We start from the raw sequence: 18,419 nt of genomic DNA, 5'->3' as shown, positions 1-18,419 counted from the left end.
GAAGACCCTCTATGAGGTGGACTGATTCAGTGACTGGGGTAATTGAGATAGGTGTGTCAGAGGCAGTGCAGTTGGCACAGGACAGAGCCGACTTTAGGGCTGTTGTACACAGGGTCGCTATGAGTTGCAAGCGACTCAATGGCACATAACAACAAGAACAACAACAACAACAACATACCCTGCTCCATCCAGGAATGTGCATCCTTCAGCTTACTTAAAATCTGCATCTGCTCCAAGTATTTATTTGCACGTTGAGCTTTCATCTTGTTCAAGTCACACTCTTCTGAGTTTAGTGTCAATTTCCATGATGCCATGATGTTGCTGTACTGTCTCTTCTTTAGCTTCACCAGGCTGACTACCACGATGGTAGTAATGGCCACTGCAATGACCAGAAGACCAATGAGGGCAGTACTGTTTAGACTGAAGTCCTGGAGCAGTAGTCCTACTGGAGTGCAGGATGATCTGCAGGTGGTCTTTGTATTTGGCACAGACATAATGCTGCAAGGCCTGCAGGATTCAGTGAGGCTGTGAAAGTTTGACTAAACCAATTAAAATCATGGAACATTGTGGGGAAAGTAATATTTAAAAACTATGGGCCCTTGATTTCCCTCATCCTCTTTTTCAGTTCCCCAAACCATTATTACATATATTGCTACATCAATTTGACTGGTTTAAATGACTATCAGGACCAACATGATTAGGGAAAGATAGAAAAGCTATGCTTGAAGCAGAATGAAGCCATTTCTTTTCTGTCTGAAGAATAGAGATCAGTAACAATTTCAGTGTTACCTTGCTCTGTTCTGACTACTGCCTCTTGGTCCAAGTATAGGTTTCGTATTAGCACAATTAAATGTTCTGGGATTCCCATTCTTCTCAGAGTCAGCCACAGTTTGTTATGATCCACACAGTCAAATGCCTTTGCATAATCAATGAAACACAGATAGACATTCTTCTGTTATTCCCTGCTTTCAGCCAAGATCCATCTAACATCAGCAACGATATCCCTAGTACCACGACCCCTTCTAAACCCAGCCTGGACTTCCGGCAGTTCTCTGCTGATGTGCTGTTCTAATCGTTTTCGGATGATCTTCAGCAGAATCTTGCTTGCATGTGAAATGAATGACACTGTTCTGTAGTTTCCACACTCAGGTGGGTCACCTTTCTTTGGAATGGGAACAAATAAAGATCTCTTCCAGTCACTTGGCCAAGTGGTTGTTCTCCAGATTTCTAGGCACAACTTGGTGAGCACATCCAGGGCAACATCTGTTATCTGAAATACTTCAATTGGTATACCATCTATTCCTGGGGCCTTATTTTTTGCTATTTCCTTCAAAGCAGCTTGAACTTCTTCCTTCATCACCATAGGCTCTGCATGGTTCAAAATAGGAAAGGGTGTACGCCAGGGATGCATCCTGTCTCCATACCTTTTCAACATACATGCAGAGCAGATTATCCGAGAGGCTGGGCTCTATGAGGAGAATTGTGGCATCAGGATTGGTGGAAGATCTATTAACAATCTCCGTTATGCAGATGACACAACCTTGCTTGCTGAAACTGAGGAGGACCTCATGCACTTGCTGCGAAGGGTCAAGGACTGCAGCCTTCAGTATGGACTAAGGCTCAACGTCAAGAAGACAAAGATTCTCGCCACTGGACCATTTGGCAGCGTCAGGATGGATGACGAAGAGATTGAGAGTGTTCACAGCTTCACTTTACTCGGCTCCACAGTCAACACTCTTGGTACCAGCAGTCAGGAAATCAAAAAGTGTATCACTATGGGAAAGTCTGCTGTTAGGGACCTCTCAAAGGTACTGAGGAGCAACAGTGTCTCTCTGGAGACTAAGGTGCGCCTGATGCAGGTCATGGCATTTGCAATTGCTTGTTATGCATCAGAGAGTTGGACAATGACTAGGGAGGACAGAAGGAGAGTGGATGCTTTTGAGCTGTGGTGCTGGAGAAGGGTACTGAATGTACCATGGACTGCCAGGAAAACAAACAGATTCACCTTGGAGAGGATTAAACCAAGCTGCTCCTTGGAGGCAAGGATTCTGGGGCTTCGTCTGACATACTTTGGACATGTTGCCAGGAGGGACGGGTCCTTGGAGAGGGACATCATGCTTGGGAGGGTGGAGGGACAGCGCAGGAGGGGAAGACCCTCTATGAGATGGATTATTCGGTGACTGGGGTAATCGGGATGGGTGTGTCAGAGGCGGTGCGGTTGGCGCAGGATAGAACAGGGTTTAGAGCTGTTGTGCATAGGGTCGCTATGAGTCGGAAATGACTCGATGGCACATAACAACAACAACAACAACAACAATTTCAGAGTGTCAATTGCTATTTTTCTAAAGGGCAAGCCTTAAAATAAAATAATATCCAGGTAGACTATCAAAAGGCAAAAAGTAACAGAGCTTTGGTGGTCACATTTGGCAAGTCATCAGGTAGGAACAGAGAAAGTCACTGAGATTTTGAAGACAATGGTTTGTTGTTTTGACAAGCAGTGTGAACTGCAGAGGTTGAGAGAGAAATTTGAAACTGAAAAAAAAAAAAAACCCAACATATTCCTCTTTTGAAGGTCCTTACATACCTTTCTGAAAGATTCTTTATACCGAGCCAGGTTCTAGTCTTGATATTTCTTTTTTGTTTCATGACAAAATATCCACAATTTTATCTCTTCAATATTCTTTATTTTCTACATTTTATCTTTGCCAGTGCAATGATGTTCAAATATCTTTTCTTGAGTTATTTAGTATTTATTAAAGGAACTAATTTAACACAAACAAATGTATATGAATATTTTTAGGAAAAAAAAGAATATGATTATAAAGAAACCCACTAATTTACTATATTACATATTTATAACAAAACAAAATTTTAAAAGTTAGTAGAAACTTTTGCCTGATAATCTCTAATAAAAACCCCTACTTTATCTTTCATTAAAAGATATTAGCAAGTACTAGTAAGGTATTAAAGGCTTTATAATGGAAAACTGACATGTCTTCTTGGTATAATCAAAATAATGAACGATTCTTAGATAACTTTTGACTTTGTGTTTAATTGTTACTGGAATGCTATTTTATGCATGTCAATCTTATGCACATCTCCCTCATTTCAGAAAATACTGTGCAGTGAGTAACATTAATAGACCATGTTATGTTAAAATTATTTTCTTTCCCTAAAGTGGCATATTATCTTTTATATATTTGGTCAATATGGCTTTTAAGAGGCATAATAGTTTTCTGTGGGCTAACAAAATAAGCGGTGTCAAATCATAGGCATTAATTACATTTCACCTTTCAAAAATCCATTTCTCTCAATATAGAGTTGCCAGCTAAAGACTAAGAAACAAATCATTTTGGAGTCTATCTCCTGATATTATATGACAAGATAATCAATAAATACTCAATATACCCATTATGTTGCTGGTAATAGGGTAATATTAGTGGGAGGAGTAATTGCAGCCTTCTATAAAAATGATGGGGAGCTCTAAGAAGCTGCATTGCAATCTCAAAGGGATAAGGTTCAAATCTAACAGCTGCTCCATGGGAGAAGGATGAGCATTTTCCTCCCTTGCAATTAACCACCTCTGAAAACCTACTGGAGGGTCAGCTATGGGGTTGCTCTGACTGAATGTCATGCGCAGCGTAAAAATGATGAGGATGACACAAGATAGGGCAGGGTTCAGATTTGTTGTGCATACGGGTGTTATAAGCTATAGTTAAGTAAAGCACATATAATAACATCACATGGAACATTAGAACACCTTACACCAATTATCCAAATTAACTAAAAGATATTTCATTTTATTTAAATCATGGATATAATTCCTATGATAATTATATTGCCATCATTGACTACTAATGAAAAAATTAATATCAATCTCAGAAAATATTGTGGTATTTGTAATATTTTTAGCATTATTTTATATTTGACCAAATGATACAGTTGTTCTTGTTAGGTGCCATTGACCATTAGGTACAACTCAAAGAGACCACATGAACAACACATCTGAACTCTGTCCAATCATGTGCGATGTTCATAATTTCTGACATATTTGGGCCCATTGCTGCAAACTATGTATCATTCCATCTAGTTGAGTGTTCTCTTCCGTTTTGTCTACCTTTCCAATCATGATATTCCTTTCCAAGGTAAAACTTTTCCTAACAATATGCCCAAAGTATGGGAGGTGAAGCGTCACCATCTTTTATCTTCAAGAAATATTCTTGCTGCAATTTACCCAGGAAATATCTGTTTGTTCTTTTGGCAGTTTCAAATTCCAGAAGAGTTGTTATGGTAGACAAGCTTCAGTAGAGCTCCCATATTAAGACAGACTAGAAAGCAGGATTGGCCAACCATTTTTGAAATAACAGTACTTTGAAAACCCTATGAACAATAAAGGAACACAGGTAGGTAGAGCCAAAAATGGAAGTAAATAAAAATGAGAACAGCTGCAAATATCCTTTCATAATTGGACTATAGATTGTACAAAGTGTAAATGTAAGAAAATGAGAAATTGCCATAATTGAAATGGAATACAAAAACATTTACATTTTAGACAATACAGAGTGGTTGTTGTAGTTATGTTTTGTCGCATCACCTGTGACTCACAGTGACCCTATGTTCAACAGTCCTTAACTCTGCTCTGTCTTGTGCCAATCTTAATGTCTCTGACACACCTACTCCCATTACCCTAATCACTGACTCAATCCATCTCTTAGAGGATCTTCCTCTCCCGCGCTGTGCCTCCACCCTCCCAAGCATGATGTCCCTCTCAAGAACTGGTCCCTCCTTGCAACATGCCCAGAGTATGTCAGATGAAGCTTCAGAATCCTTGCCTCCAAGGAGCAGCCTGGTTTAACCCTCCCTAGGATGAAAATGTTCATTTTCTTAGCAGTCTATGGTATATTCAATACTCTTCTCCAGCACCAAAGCTCAAATGCATCAATTCTCCTTCTGTCATCTCTAGTCATTTTTCAGCTCTGACGCATAGCAAATGATTGCAAAGACCACGGCCTGTATCAGGTGCACCTTAGTCTCCAGAGAGACACCATTGCTCTTCAGTACTTTGGAGCTGTCTCTAACAGCAAACATACCCATTGCAATATGTCTTTTAATTTTCTGGCTGCTGGTGTCAAGAGTGTTGATTATGGAACCAAGCAAAGTCTCTGTAAACTTTCATTAAAATTAACAATAAAAAACAAACAAATAAAAAACAACAACCAATCTCAATCTCTTCACCATCTATTATAAAGCTGACAATTGGCCCAGTTCTAAGAATCTTTGTTTTCTTTATATTGAGCCTCAATCCTTATTGAAGAGTGCAGTTCTTGACCTTCTGCAGTAAGTGGTACAGGTCCTCCTCAGTTTCAACAAGCAAGGTTTTATCATCTGCATAATGCAGATTGTTGATGAATATTCCTCCAATCCTGACACCACACTTCTCCAGGATAATCTGTTCTGCTTACAGGTTGAAAAGGTATGGAGACAGGACACATCCCAGGTGTATGCCTTACCCAATTTTGAACCATGCAGTGTTTCCGTGCTCTGTTCTGACAACTGCCTCTTGGTCCAAGTATAGGTTTCACATAAGCACAATCAAGTGTTCTGGGATTCCCATTTTTCTCAGAATTAGCTACAATTTGTTGTGATCCACAAAGTCAAATACCTTTTCATAATCAATGAAACACAGATAAGATTTTCCTCTGGAACTCCCTGCTTTCAGCCAAGATCCATCTAACATTAGCTTCAACATCCCTAGTATCCAAAACCTTTCTAAACCCAGCCTGCACTTCTGGCAGTTACTTTTTGATGTGCTGTTCCAGTCGTTTTTTTGGATTATCTTCAGCAGAATCTTGCTTGCATGTGATATTAATGATATTGTTCAAAAATTTCTACACTCTGTTGGATCACCTTTCTTCACAATGGGAACAAATATAGTTATCGTCCAGTCAGTTGGCCAAGTGGTTGTCCTCCAGATTTCTTGGCACAACTTGGTGAGCACATCTAGGATAGCACTTGATTGTTGAAAGATGTTCATTTGTATACCATAAATTCCTGGGGCCTTATTTTTTGCCAATTCTTTCAAAGCAGTTTGACCTTCTTCCTCCATCACTATAGGCTCTTACTCACATGTTGTTTCATGAAATTCTTCTGTGTCTACCAATTCCTTTTGATACAATTACTCTGTATACTCCTTTCTTCTTTTTTCATCTTCCTGGATCATTTAATATTCTGCCCAAAGCATCCTTATGTATTGCAACTCGAGGCTTGCATTTGTTCTTCAGTTGCTTGAGCTTAAGAAATGTTGAGCAAGTTCAGCCCTTTCTATTTCTGACTCCAGTTTCTTGCACATTTCATTGTAATACTTTGTCTTTCCGCGTTGACTTTTGCAATCTTCTGTTCAGCTCTTTAATAACTTGGTTTCTTCCTTCTGCTTTGGCTTCTCTGAGCTCTAGTGCAATATTCAGAAGTCTCTTCTGATATCCATTTTGGTCTTGTCTTCCTCCTTTGTCTTTGTAATGACTTTTTGCACTCTTCCTGGATGATATTCTTGACATCCTCCCACAACTAATCTGGTCTTTTCTCATTGGTATTCAAGGTCTCAAATCTGTTCCAGAGATGGCTTTGAAATTCAGGTGGAAAAGACTCAAGGTCATATTTTGGTTGCCTATGGATTTGATTTAATTTTCCTTAGTTTCAGTTGGAACTTGTATATGAGTAGTTGGTAGTCTGTTCCACAATAAGGACCTGGCTAGTTTTCACAGCTGATAATGAGTTTTCCAGCAGTTCTTTCCACAGAGGTAATCTATCTGATTCCTATACATACCATCAGATTAAATCCATGCATATAACCTGTGTCACCACTCCTGGCACCAGCAACCAGGAAGTTAAAAGATGTATTTTGATGGGAAAGAGCAGATTACCCAAGAGGCTGAACTCTATGAGGAGAAGTGTGGTGTCAGGATTGGTGGAAGATCTATTAACAATCTGTGTTATGCAGATGACACAACCCTTCTTGCTGAAACTGAGGAGGACCTCATGCACTTGCTGCAGAGGGTCAAGGACTGCAGCCTTCAGTATGGATTGAGGCTCAATGTCAAGAAGACAAAGATTCTCACCACTTGACCAATTGGTAGTAGTATCAGGATCAATGATGAAGAGATTGAGATTGTTCACAGCTTTAGTTTGCTCGGCTCCACGGTCAACACTCTTGGCACCAGCAGCCAGGAAATCTAAAAATGTATTGCGATGGGAAAGTCTGCTATTAGGGACCTCTCTAAAGTACTCAAGAGCAACAGTGTCTCTCTGGAGATTAAGGTGCGCCAGATACAGGCCATGGTCTTTGCAATCAGTTGTTATGCATCAGAGAGTTGGACAATGACTTGGGAGGATAGAAGGAGAATTGACGCCTTTGAGCTGTGGTGCTGGAGAAGAGTATTGAATGTTCCATTGACTGCCGAGGAAACAAAAAGATCCATCCTAGAGAGGGTTAAAGCAGGCTACTCCTTGGATGCAAGGATTCTGGGGTTTCGTCTGACATACTTTGGACATGTTGTAAGGAGAGACAGGTCCTTGGAGAGGGACATCATGCTTGGTAGTGTCGAGGGACAGCGCAGGAGGGGAAGACCCTCTATGAGGTGGATTGATTCAGTGACTGGGGTAATCGGGATGGGTGTGTCAGGGGCAATGCAATTGGCACAGGATAGAGCAGGGTTTAGGGCTGTTTTACATAGGGTTTCTATGAGTCACAAACAACTCGATGGCACATAACAATAACAACAGCATTTCGATTGGAAAGTCTGCTGTTAGGGACCTCTCCAAAGTACTTATGAGCAATGGTGTCACTCTGGAGACTGAGGTGCATCTGATACAGGCCATGGTCTTTTTTATTATTTGCTATGCATCAGAAAGTTGGACAATGACTAAGGAGAATAGAAGGAGAATTGATGCCTTTGAGCTGTGGTGCTGGGGAAGAGTATTGAGGGTACCATGGGCTGCTAGAAAAACAAACAGATTCATCCTGGAAATGGTTTAATCAGGTGGCTCCTTGGAGGCAAGGATTCTGAGGCTCTGTCTAACATACCTTGGACATGTTGTAAGGAGGGACCGGTCCATGGAGAGGGACATCATGCTTGGGAGGGTGGAGGGACAGTGCAGGAGAGGAAGGCCCTCTATGAGGTGGATTGAGTCAGTGACTGGGGTAATCGGGATGGGAGTGTCAGAGACAGTGAGATTGGCACAGGGCAGAGCAGAGTTTAGGGCTGTTGCACATAGCGTCGCTATGAGTCGTAAACGACTGGACGCCACATAAGAACAACAACATAACCTGTGTTTATGTTTCGTATAAAATGTATTTGAAATGAATAAACGGTTGATTGTGCAAAATTCAGTCATTCTGTCTCCAGCTTAAATTCTGTCAGTAAGTCCATGTTTTCTGACTATTGATCCTTCTTCTATGTTTCAAACTTTTATATCCCATTATTACTAATGAATCTTTGATTGCATGTTTGATCAATCTCTGAATGCAAAATTGGTAAAAATCTTCTATTTCCCCTTTTTTGGCTCTGGTTGTTGGTGCATATATCTGAAAGATAGCGGTATTGACTGGAGTTCCTTGTATGCTAATGGATATTATCTTTTCACTCACAATATTGTATTTCAAGACAACACATGTAGAAATGATTTTTTTAATTGTGAAATCAACCCCATTTTTCCTCACCTCTTCATCTCCAGCATAATAGATAGGGCTTTTTATCCTTGGAAAGGTGGAATGTCAGAGAAAGAGAGGAAAACCCTAGAGATAAGATGATTTGTCTCATAACAATGAGCTTGAGCTGTCAGAAATGGTGTGGATGGTGCTCGATAGGACAAGATTCAGATATGTTGTTCATATGATTACTATGAGGTATAGTAGACTCAATGGAAAGGAACAACACAATGACCTTTCTGAGTTGTGTTTATAATTCTTCAATGAGTGTTTTGGACTGAATCCAAAGGGTTGAAAAGGGTTAGTGATTTTATTATTGGCAGAGATGGTTTGTAGGGGATTGTGAGTGACATTCAAAGAACTGGTTGGTTTGCTCTCTACATTAACTGCTTCCAAGGCTTCGTTAGTTTACAGTCCATCCATTGACTTGCTGTAATTGTTCAGAGACTCATTCCATAGCTAACCTTTACCTGTATTTATTTGTTTAGGGAACCTGACTTTAGCAACAATGAGTACATGGGCTGGCCTACAAAATCCCTGTAACCTGAGGGCATATTCGTGATCAAAAGCAGACTTCTGCAGGAAAAGCAGAGAAAATGAGATCTATAAGAAACAGCTATCAATTCTAGCTGAGAACTTTTCACTCCTCTTGGCCTAACAGTGAATTACACTTTCTGCTTCGGAATCTTCTCAGACCTTGCCAGTAAATACACCCTTTACTCAGTTTTATGCTCAGTTTCCTGATGTTTACTATGTGACTTCCTGTATGCATCCTGTTACTTCTGTACTGTTGTTGTTGTTATGTGCCATCGAGTCATTTGCAATTCATAGTGACCCTATGTACAAGAGCCCTAAATGCCGTTCTATCCTGTGCCAACGTCAATGTCTCAAACACACTCATTCCCACCACTCCACTCACAGAATCGATCCATCTCATCAAGGGTCTTCCTCTCCTGCACCGTGCCTCCATTCTCCCAAACATGATGTCCCTCTCCAAGGACCAGTCCCTCCTTGCAATATGGCCAAAGTATGTCAGACGAAGCTTCAGAATCCTTGACTCCAGGGAGCATTGTGACTTCACCCTCTCTAGGACAAACCTGTTTGTTCTCCTAGCAGTCCATGGTTTCAACAGTCCATGGTATTCTCCTAGCAGCCCATGGTATTCAACACTCTTCTCTAGCACCAACTCAAAGGCATCAATTCTCTATCTATCATCCCTATTCACTGTCCAACTCTCCTATGCATAGCACATAATTGCAAAGACTATAGCCTGGATCAGGCGCACCTTAGTCTCTAGAATGACGTCGTTACACTTCAGTACTCTTGAAAGGTCCCTCACAGCTGACTTTCCCAATGCAATTCATCTCCTGATTTCCTGACTGCTGTTACCAAGAGTGTTGACTGTGGAGTCAAGCAAACTAAAGCTGTTAACTATCTCAATCTCTCCACCATCCATCATGATGCTGCCAATTGGCCCAGTGGTGAGAATCTTTGATTTGGTGATATTGAGCTTCAATTCATATTGAAGACTGTAGTCCTTGACCTTCTGTATCAAGCGCTTCGGGTCCTCCTCGGTTGAAACAAGCAGTGTTGTGTTATCTGCATAATGCAGGTTGTTGATTCTTCCACCATTCCTCCTTGTACAGCCCAGAGTCTTGGATGATCTGTTCTGCATAGAGATTTAAAAGGTATGGAAACAAAGTCCATCCCTTACGGACCCCTTTCTTGATTTTGAGCCATCCAGTGTCTCCCTACTCTGTTCTAACGACTGCCTCTTGGTCCAAGCATAGATTTCACAATGTTGTTGTTGTTGTTGTGTGCTGTCGAGTCGCTTGCGACTCATAGTGACCCTATGTACAACAGCCCTAAACTCTGCTCTGTCCTGTGCCAGTTGCACCATCTCCGATACACCCATCCCAATTACCCCAGTCACTGAAATAATCCCTCTCAGAGGGGGCTTTCCCCTTCTGCGCTGTCCCTCCACCCTGCCAAGCATGATGTCCCTGTCCAAAGACCTGCCCCTCCTTGCAACATGTCCAAAATATGTTAGACGGAGCCTTATAATCCTTGCCTCCAAGGAGCAGCCTGCTTTAACCCTCTCCAGGATGAATCTGTTTGTTTTCCTAGAAGTCCATCGTACCCTCAATACTCTTCTCCAGCGCCACAGCTCAAAGGCATCAATTCTCCTTCAATCCTTCTTAGTCATTGTCCAACTCTCTGATGCATAACAAGTGATTGCAAAGACAATGGCCTGTATCAGACCCACCTTAGTCTCCAGAGAAACACCATTGCTCTTCAGTACTTTGGAGAGGTCCCTAACAGCAGACTTCTCATGGCAATACGTCTTCTAATTTCCTGGCTACTGGTGCTGAAACTGTTGACTGAGGAGCCAAGCAAACTGAAGCTGTCAACAATATCAATCTCTTCACCATCCATCCTGATGTTGCCAATTGGCCCAGTGGTGAGAATCTTTGTCTTTTTTACATTGAGCCTCAATCTGTTTTGGAGGCTGCAGTCCTTGACCCTCTGCAGCAAGCACTTCAGGTCTTCCTCAGGTTCACCAAGCAGGGTTTTATCATCTGCTTATCGCAGATTGGTGATAGATCATCCACCAATCTTGACCCCACATTTCTCCTCATAGAGCCAAGCCTCCTGGATAATTTGTTCTGCATAGAGGTTGAAAAGGTATGGAGACAGGACACATCCCTGGCATATGTCTTTCCCAATTTTGAACCATGCAGTGTTTCCTTGTTCTGTTCTGCCGACTGCCTCTTGGTTCCAGTATAGGTTTCTCATTAGCATGATCAAGTATTCTGGGATTCCCATTCCTCTCAGAGTAGGTCAGAGCTTGTTGTGACCCACAGTCAAAAGCCTTTGCATAGTCAGTGAAGCAGAGATAGACATTCTTTTGGTATTCTCTGCTTTCTGCCAAGATCCATCTTACATTAGCTATACTATCCCTAGTACCACAACCTCTTCTAAATCCAGCGTGCATATCTGGCAGTTCTCTGTTGACATAGTTTCCAAACGTTTTTGGATAATTTTCAACAGAATCTTGCTTGCATGTGATATCAAAGATATTGTTCGATAATTTCCACACTCTGTTGGGTCACCTTTCTTTGGCATGGGAACAAATATCGATTTCTTCCAGTCAGTTGGCCAGCTGGCTGTCCTCCAAATTTCCTGGCACAATCTAGTGAGCATATCCAGAGCAGCATCTGTTTGTTGAAATACATCAATTCGTATGCAGCAAATCCCTAGAGCATTGTTTTTTGCCAGTTCCTTCATAGCAACTTGATATTCCTCCTTCATCACCATAGGTTCTTGCTCATATGTTTTTTCATGAAATTCCTCTGTGTCAGCCAATTCCCTCTGATAAAATGACTCTGTGTACTCCTTCCATCTTCTTTTTATGCTTCCTGGATCATCCAACATTCTACTCAAACTATCCTTAAGTATTGCCACTCTTGGCTTGAATTTATTTTTCAACTCCTTCAGCTTAAGAAACACTGAGCAAGTCTGGCCGTTTTGATTTTCTGACTCCAGCTCTCTGCATATTTCATTATAGTATCATGCTTTGTCGTCCCAAGCTGCTTTTTGTACTACTAACCTAATAAGTCTTAATGCAACTTAAATATATCAGCAAGTTATTTATGCTCTTTGTAGCAAATATGAAACCTAGCAAAGAAATTGAGTGTGTAGTGGAAGTGATCAGGGAAGCCAAAAGTGTATTTGTCTTTTTTCATAGGAACAAGTATTATGTTAATGATGATTTTGGTTCTTACCTCTTAATAATCTAGGATGTTGATTAGCATCATCTGTGTGGTGCGAGTAAGCTCTGACGGTTTTAGTCATGTGTCATTGCTCATTCTCCATTGATTTGGATATAGTAGCCATTTAGGGGACAGAAAAGTAGGCAGTCTCCTCCTATAAAGACTTTCAAGTTCAGAAACCAAATGGAAAGTACCTATGAATTAGAAATCAACATGATGGCAGTGAATTTTGTGGGTTTTAACTTCAATTGCCTCTCAAGAAAAATGTTTATGTCTATTTTTTTTATTCTGCAAATGTTGATCTTAGAGTTCTCTGCTTTCACTTTCCTTTAGCCCTCAATTAAGATATGTATTAAGTACTGGAAGGTACTTGTAATAACTCTTAAGATTTAGCTGTACATTTTGCCTATTTCCATATACTGTGACATTGATGTCTAATTCTTCACTCCCACTTTAGTCTGAAAGTGATGCTTTAGTGCACTTACTGATTCTTGGCCCTTACAACTTTTTTGCCTCTTTCTCTCAACTGCATATCCTAATGTTTGACTGTGCTAATCTCTAACACTTTGATTTTATAACAGCCTGTGGATGCCTCTCACTTGTACTGAAGCATTACCTCTTAGGGACTTCTACTTGAAGATTGTAGCAAAAGGAAAAGGATTAGACTCTCTCAGTATTGCACGTAGGTTTAATGACTCCTTGTGGTTGACCTTTATTAGTAAGTTTTAATTAGAATGGTTTTCCTTGATTTTAAGTTCCTTGAGGTTTTTCTCGTATACAGAACAATATAATTTGAGGTTAAGAGTTGACTTCAGGATGTTTTGCTTCCTAATCCCATCCTCAGAGACACTTTTTGTAGCTTTGATTGCTGACATTTACAACAATCTTTGATCTCTGGTAATGTCAGATAAAAGAAATTAACATTAGCTCTTGACTACTGAGAATAAATTTTGTAGGGCTTTCTTTTCCTGTAGAGTATAACCATAAAGTTTAGTATCTGCCTCAAGACACAAATTATTATGTTTCTATAGGAAAGGAAAAGAGAACATTGAAAACACTCATAGTTTTCGGTAAAAATGTCTACACACTCCCTCTTCTATACAAACTTTCTTTTTCCTCCTGAGAAATTTCAGCTTTTGTGAATTCTCAACATAATGCACTAGATAACAATATCCACACAGATTTTTTTTTTAAGTCCATGAAAGTTACCTGTTTTGGTTTTGTTCTCTCTCTCTGGACATTAAAAGAATGAATGGAAGAAATATATAGGCTATGGTTGTTTATAATCCAAATATATTCAATTAGAATTTGAAAACTTTAATATTTTAGAAAAGAGGACTCAGGCAAAGTGGAAATGGTAAGAAGAGTATAAAAATATCTCCTACAGGAGGAATGGATGTGATCTCTATAAAATAAAAAGTATTAGTCTAATGGGATTAGATATCTGTGTCCAGGTCTGTGCTCATGGATAATGGACATGAACTTGCAAGCAGTTGTACAGGGGAAAGGGAGAGATACTGTTCAATATTTGTTGAAACACTAATAAGCTCAAGGTTCCAGTCAAATGCTGGTCTTGATAAAGTTTTATTTTTATATTCTGAATTCTATTGCTGGGGCAGCATCTAATACAAAGGTGAAAAAAGTAGGAGGATTTCAGAATTTCTTTATGAAACAGACTTGTGATTGCAACACCTGGGACGCTGTTCTTGAATCTGTATTTACATGTTGTTTTAATTATATGTTTACCTGAGCATTTGGGAGGCTTCTTATCAAGTTTATGATGGCAAAATCTAAATCATGAATAAATTACCCTTTCTAATTACTTCTGTTAAACTACATGATGAGTCAGTAAGGAAGTGTTTACTATCATCTAAATTTAATATCTCTCCTCGACTCCTCAGTTCTAGCAATGGTGGGTACGAGAGTAGATGCTACCAGCTCTAGCTTTACATGGTTCAAATATGTTTAAATTTTAGTTATCATGGTTTAATTGCACAGCAATACAATGACGTAGTCCAAATTTCAGTTACCACGTATATTAACTGTGAATATTTGTGTAAAATATAAACACCTTTCCTACATTTTCTGTCCATAAATCATTATATAAACAACAGATACATATCATAATCAGTGGCCAACCACATCTTTTTTTAAAAAAACATGTTATATACTTAACAGAGAAAAACATATATATATTTGGGCTGTCTCATTATCTTGATAAACTCATGTGGCATTTAAAAACAAAATACTATAAATTATAAGAGAAGACAACCACTGTTATTCGAATTATTCATGCCAAAGTTTTAAAAAGAATGCTTTAAATTGGAAAGTTTTTAATTTTAAGTTATACTGTAAAAAATACATTAACTTTTTTATTCTTTTTCTTTCTGTATACATTTAAAAATATGTATGATATGATTTTTAAGTTACTTTTACAATTTTATTGTGGCAGAATATGTCTAATTTTTATTTTACTTTTAGCCATTTTAAAATGAAAAATCAGTAATATTATATTAACCAAACCAAATATATTCTTAAAAGTTGTTCTTACCCCACAGGAAACTCTTTTTTTCCCCCATCAAGCACATAGAAATAAATTTATTGAAAGAATTTTACAATTTTTAAAATCACAAATTGTTCTCAAGTACAGAAAGTAAGAATTTTATAGAAGTTTAAGGAGATGATAAATATTAGTTATACATCAGTTTACTTATGGACTTCCTTTTCTGGTGTCAAGTAGTCAAAAAAAGCTGAAGACATATTGCATTGGGAAAATTTGTGGCAAAGGACTTCTTTAAAAATCTGAAGAGTACTTCTAATGAAACATGCTGGTAGGGGGACCTTAACATCGCTCTGCTGCAAGATCTCACAGCTGGTGTGGCATGGCCCGCCCAGGAGCATCCTCCAGTCACTATTTCCCCTGCATCTATTAAAGACTATGAACCACCCCAGGCACAACTCACACCCTGGCCAGCAACAGAACCACTGCCTGCCTGGTTGAGTGGCTCCAGCCTTTTTTTTTAAATTTTATAGATAAAAACATATTGGGGATACAAGGAGGTGAGGGTTGGGAGCAGAAGGGTGAGGATGGGCAGGGATGAAAATTGCAGTGGTGCAATTGAAGAACTGCACAATTTGGTTGGTGGGGGGAGCAGGTGAAGGAAATACAAAGGATCCAGTGGGGGTGCTACAGGGGAATGGTAAGCATATTCCAATGGTGATTAAACCAACTGTCTTATTGATTCGGGAACTGGATGCAGACTCTCTGGCTTCTTCATGCTAATAGGGGCATTGATGTGAAGGGGGAAAGGGATGACACTTTATCACCTTACTGGTGGTCTTGCGTTAAAACTGCTTGCTTTCTTGTTCTGTTAGAAGATATTTTCCTGACATTTGCTCTCTTCTGGGCTGCTAAGTGTTTTCCCAGGTGGGTCCAGTGGGGATGGCTGGTTGAACCCAGAGGCTCCATCCTCTTTTGCTTCCTTGGCTGGCAGTTGTATTTCTTTTTGTCACTGGCACTGGGTTCAAGGTCAGGTCTGGAATAAAACTCAGTAAGGTTACCTATAGGAAAGGGAACAAACAGTGACTTTCAACAATCCATTGTTATCGGTGATCTTCTCTGACCTGTCCAAGGAAACCCAAACTTTCAGTCTCCTGCTGCCACCATCTTGGCTCCAAGAATTCTCCCCAGAACAAGTCCATTTTGCGGCAGTGTTGTGGCTCTGCTGCACCGGTCTCGGGGAGGCCCGGTTCCTACCATCCATCTTGGGTGAGGGAATCTGTGGGTTCCGGCATTGGAAGCCTCATAGAGCTGTGGCGTCGGTGCAGGCTCCGCAGGAGGGGGCTGCAGGACTCACCCATTCCTCCTTGGAAATCCTTGAATTACTGTTGTTAAGCCTCAATCTTCACTGAAGACCAGTCACCAACTGTTTAACTGTTCAATTATCAATAAACAGAGGTCTGTAGAAGGCCATAGAGGCCCTCCTCCAAATGGTCCGCTGCTCCCGCAGCTCACCACATTGTCTCCACCTCCACTGCCATCTTGGATCCCCCACAGGAAACTCTTATGCAATAATGCCCTGTTTGTCATTCTCTCCAGTTTCTTGTAACCCTCGACAAACGTACATATCCATGAAATTGGCTATTCTAGATTTCATCTAAATTAAACAATGCAATATTTATCCTTTACTGTTGGTTAGCAGATAATACCAGAATGATATCTACTTGTGTTTTATTTCCTATGCAAAGGCATTCCAAATGTGGATTATAATAGACTGTAAGTAACATTGAGAATAATGGGAATTTCATAACACTTTTGCTCATAAAAAACTTGTACCTTCTTACTTCACTGCAATCCCAAAGGCATGTGATTCAAGTCCACCAGATGTTCTGATGGCAAAGGAGGGACAATATCTTCCTGTGCCATTGGGATTCAATTCAATGATATACAAGAAAAAACAAAACAAAAACAAACCCCCACAAAATAACAAAACAGCTCAACAACAACAACAACAACAAAAACCTTATACCTAGATCAAAAGTCTATTCAAACATGGGATAATGCAGTGCTTATAGTCGGGGAAAAAAACTGTTATCATATCTACTCTATATGAATGTTAAAAAATAATTTGAGAATGTGAATTTCATAAAAATGATTGCACTACCAGGATTGGAAGAAGACTCATTAACAGCCTACATTATGTAGGTGAGACAAACTTTATTGGGAAAAAATGCAGATTTGAAGCACTTTATGAAGATCATAGACTTAAAAATAAATTGTATCTCACCATCAAGGGCATTAAAAATATCCTCAGAATTGGATTAATAGACAAAATCATGATTGTTGGAGAAAAGATTGACATTGTCAACGTTTTTTTTTATATTCATAATCAATGCCTGTGAGAGTTGTTGCTTACCATTGAGTTGAAACCCTCCAGTGAGTTTTCAAAGACAGTAAATCATATGGGAGGAGAATGTCTCTCTCTCTTCCTTGAAGTAGCTGGTAGATTCAAACTGCCTGCCCTTGAGTTGGAAGTAAAACTTCTCATCACTAACTCAAATCAAAAGATGTATTTCACTTGTCAAATCCACTGCAAAGGACCTTTTTAAAGTGTTCAAGGACAAAAATAGAAATTTAAAGAGTAATATACACCTGGCTTAAGCCATGGAATTTTCAAACACTTCATATATGTGTGAAAGTAAGACACTGAACAACAGAAAGACTGAATAAGAGAACGACTTTGAATTCCGGTATTGGGTAAGAGTATTAAATACACCATAAATTTCCAAAAGAACAAATAATTCTGTCTTGGAGGTAGTGCAATGAAGTGCTGCTTTAAGGCAAGTATGGTTTTGGAGAATTTTTTTTTTAAGTATGGCAAAATTTTGTCTCACGTACTTTAGATATATTGTCAGGTGACATCATGCTTGAAAAGGCTGAAAATGAGAGAAAGAGAGAAAGACTTTCAATGAAATGAATTGACATAATGACTGCAACGAAAGACTTGAATATAGTAGACATTTGATAATTGCACAAGAGAGGGTAATATTTAGATATATTATTTGTAGGGTCATTCTAAGTAATCTTGCCACAATAATCAAAATTGTAACATATACAAGACAGTTGTTTTCCTTAGATGCCATCGAGTCGAGTATTACCCGTAATGAGCCTATGAACAATAGATCTGAACCCTGTTGTATCCTGTGACATGTTCACAATTCCTGACACTTTAGACCCATTGAGGCTATCACTGTGTCAATCCACCTGGTTGAAGGCCTTCCTCTCCTTCACCAACTCTCTGCCTTTTATGGTATGATGTTCCTCTCAAAGGAATAGCCCCTTCTAGCAACATGCTTCCAGTATATGTCTCTTGATTTCCTGACTGCTAGTGTCAAGTGTATTGACTGTAGATCAAAGTAAAATGAAGTTGTTGACAAGTTTC

The sequence above is a fragment of the Elephantulus edwardii genome, unplaced genomic scaffold (genome assembly GCF_000299155.1).
Source record: "Elephantulus edwardii isolate Elephantulus edwardi_28Jun2011 unplaced genomic scaffold, EleEdw1.0 scaffold00136, whole genome shotgun sequence".
In the NCBI taxonomy this organism is placed as follows: Eukaryota; Metazoa; Chordata; class Mammalia; order Macroscelidea; family Macroscelididae; genus Elephantulus; species Elephantulus edwardii.
The sequence above is the reverse complement of the archived record's forward strand: the minus strand, read 5'-3'. Positions refer to the sequence as shown.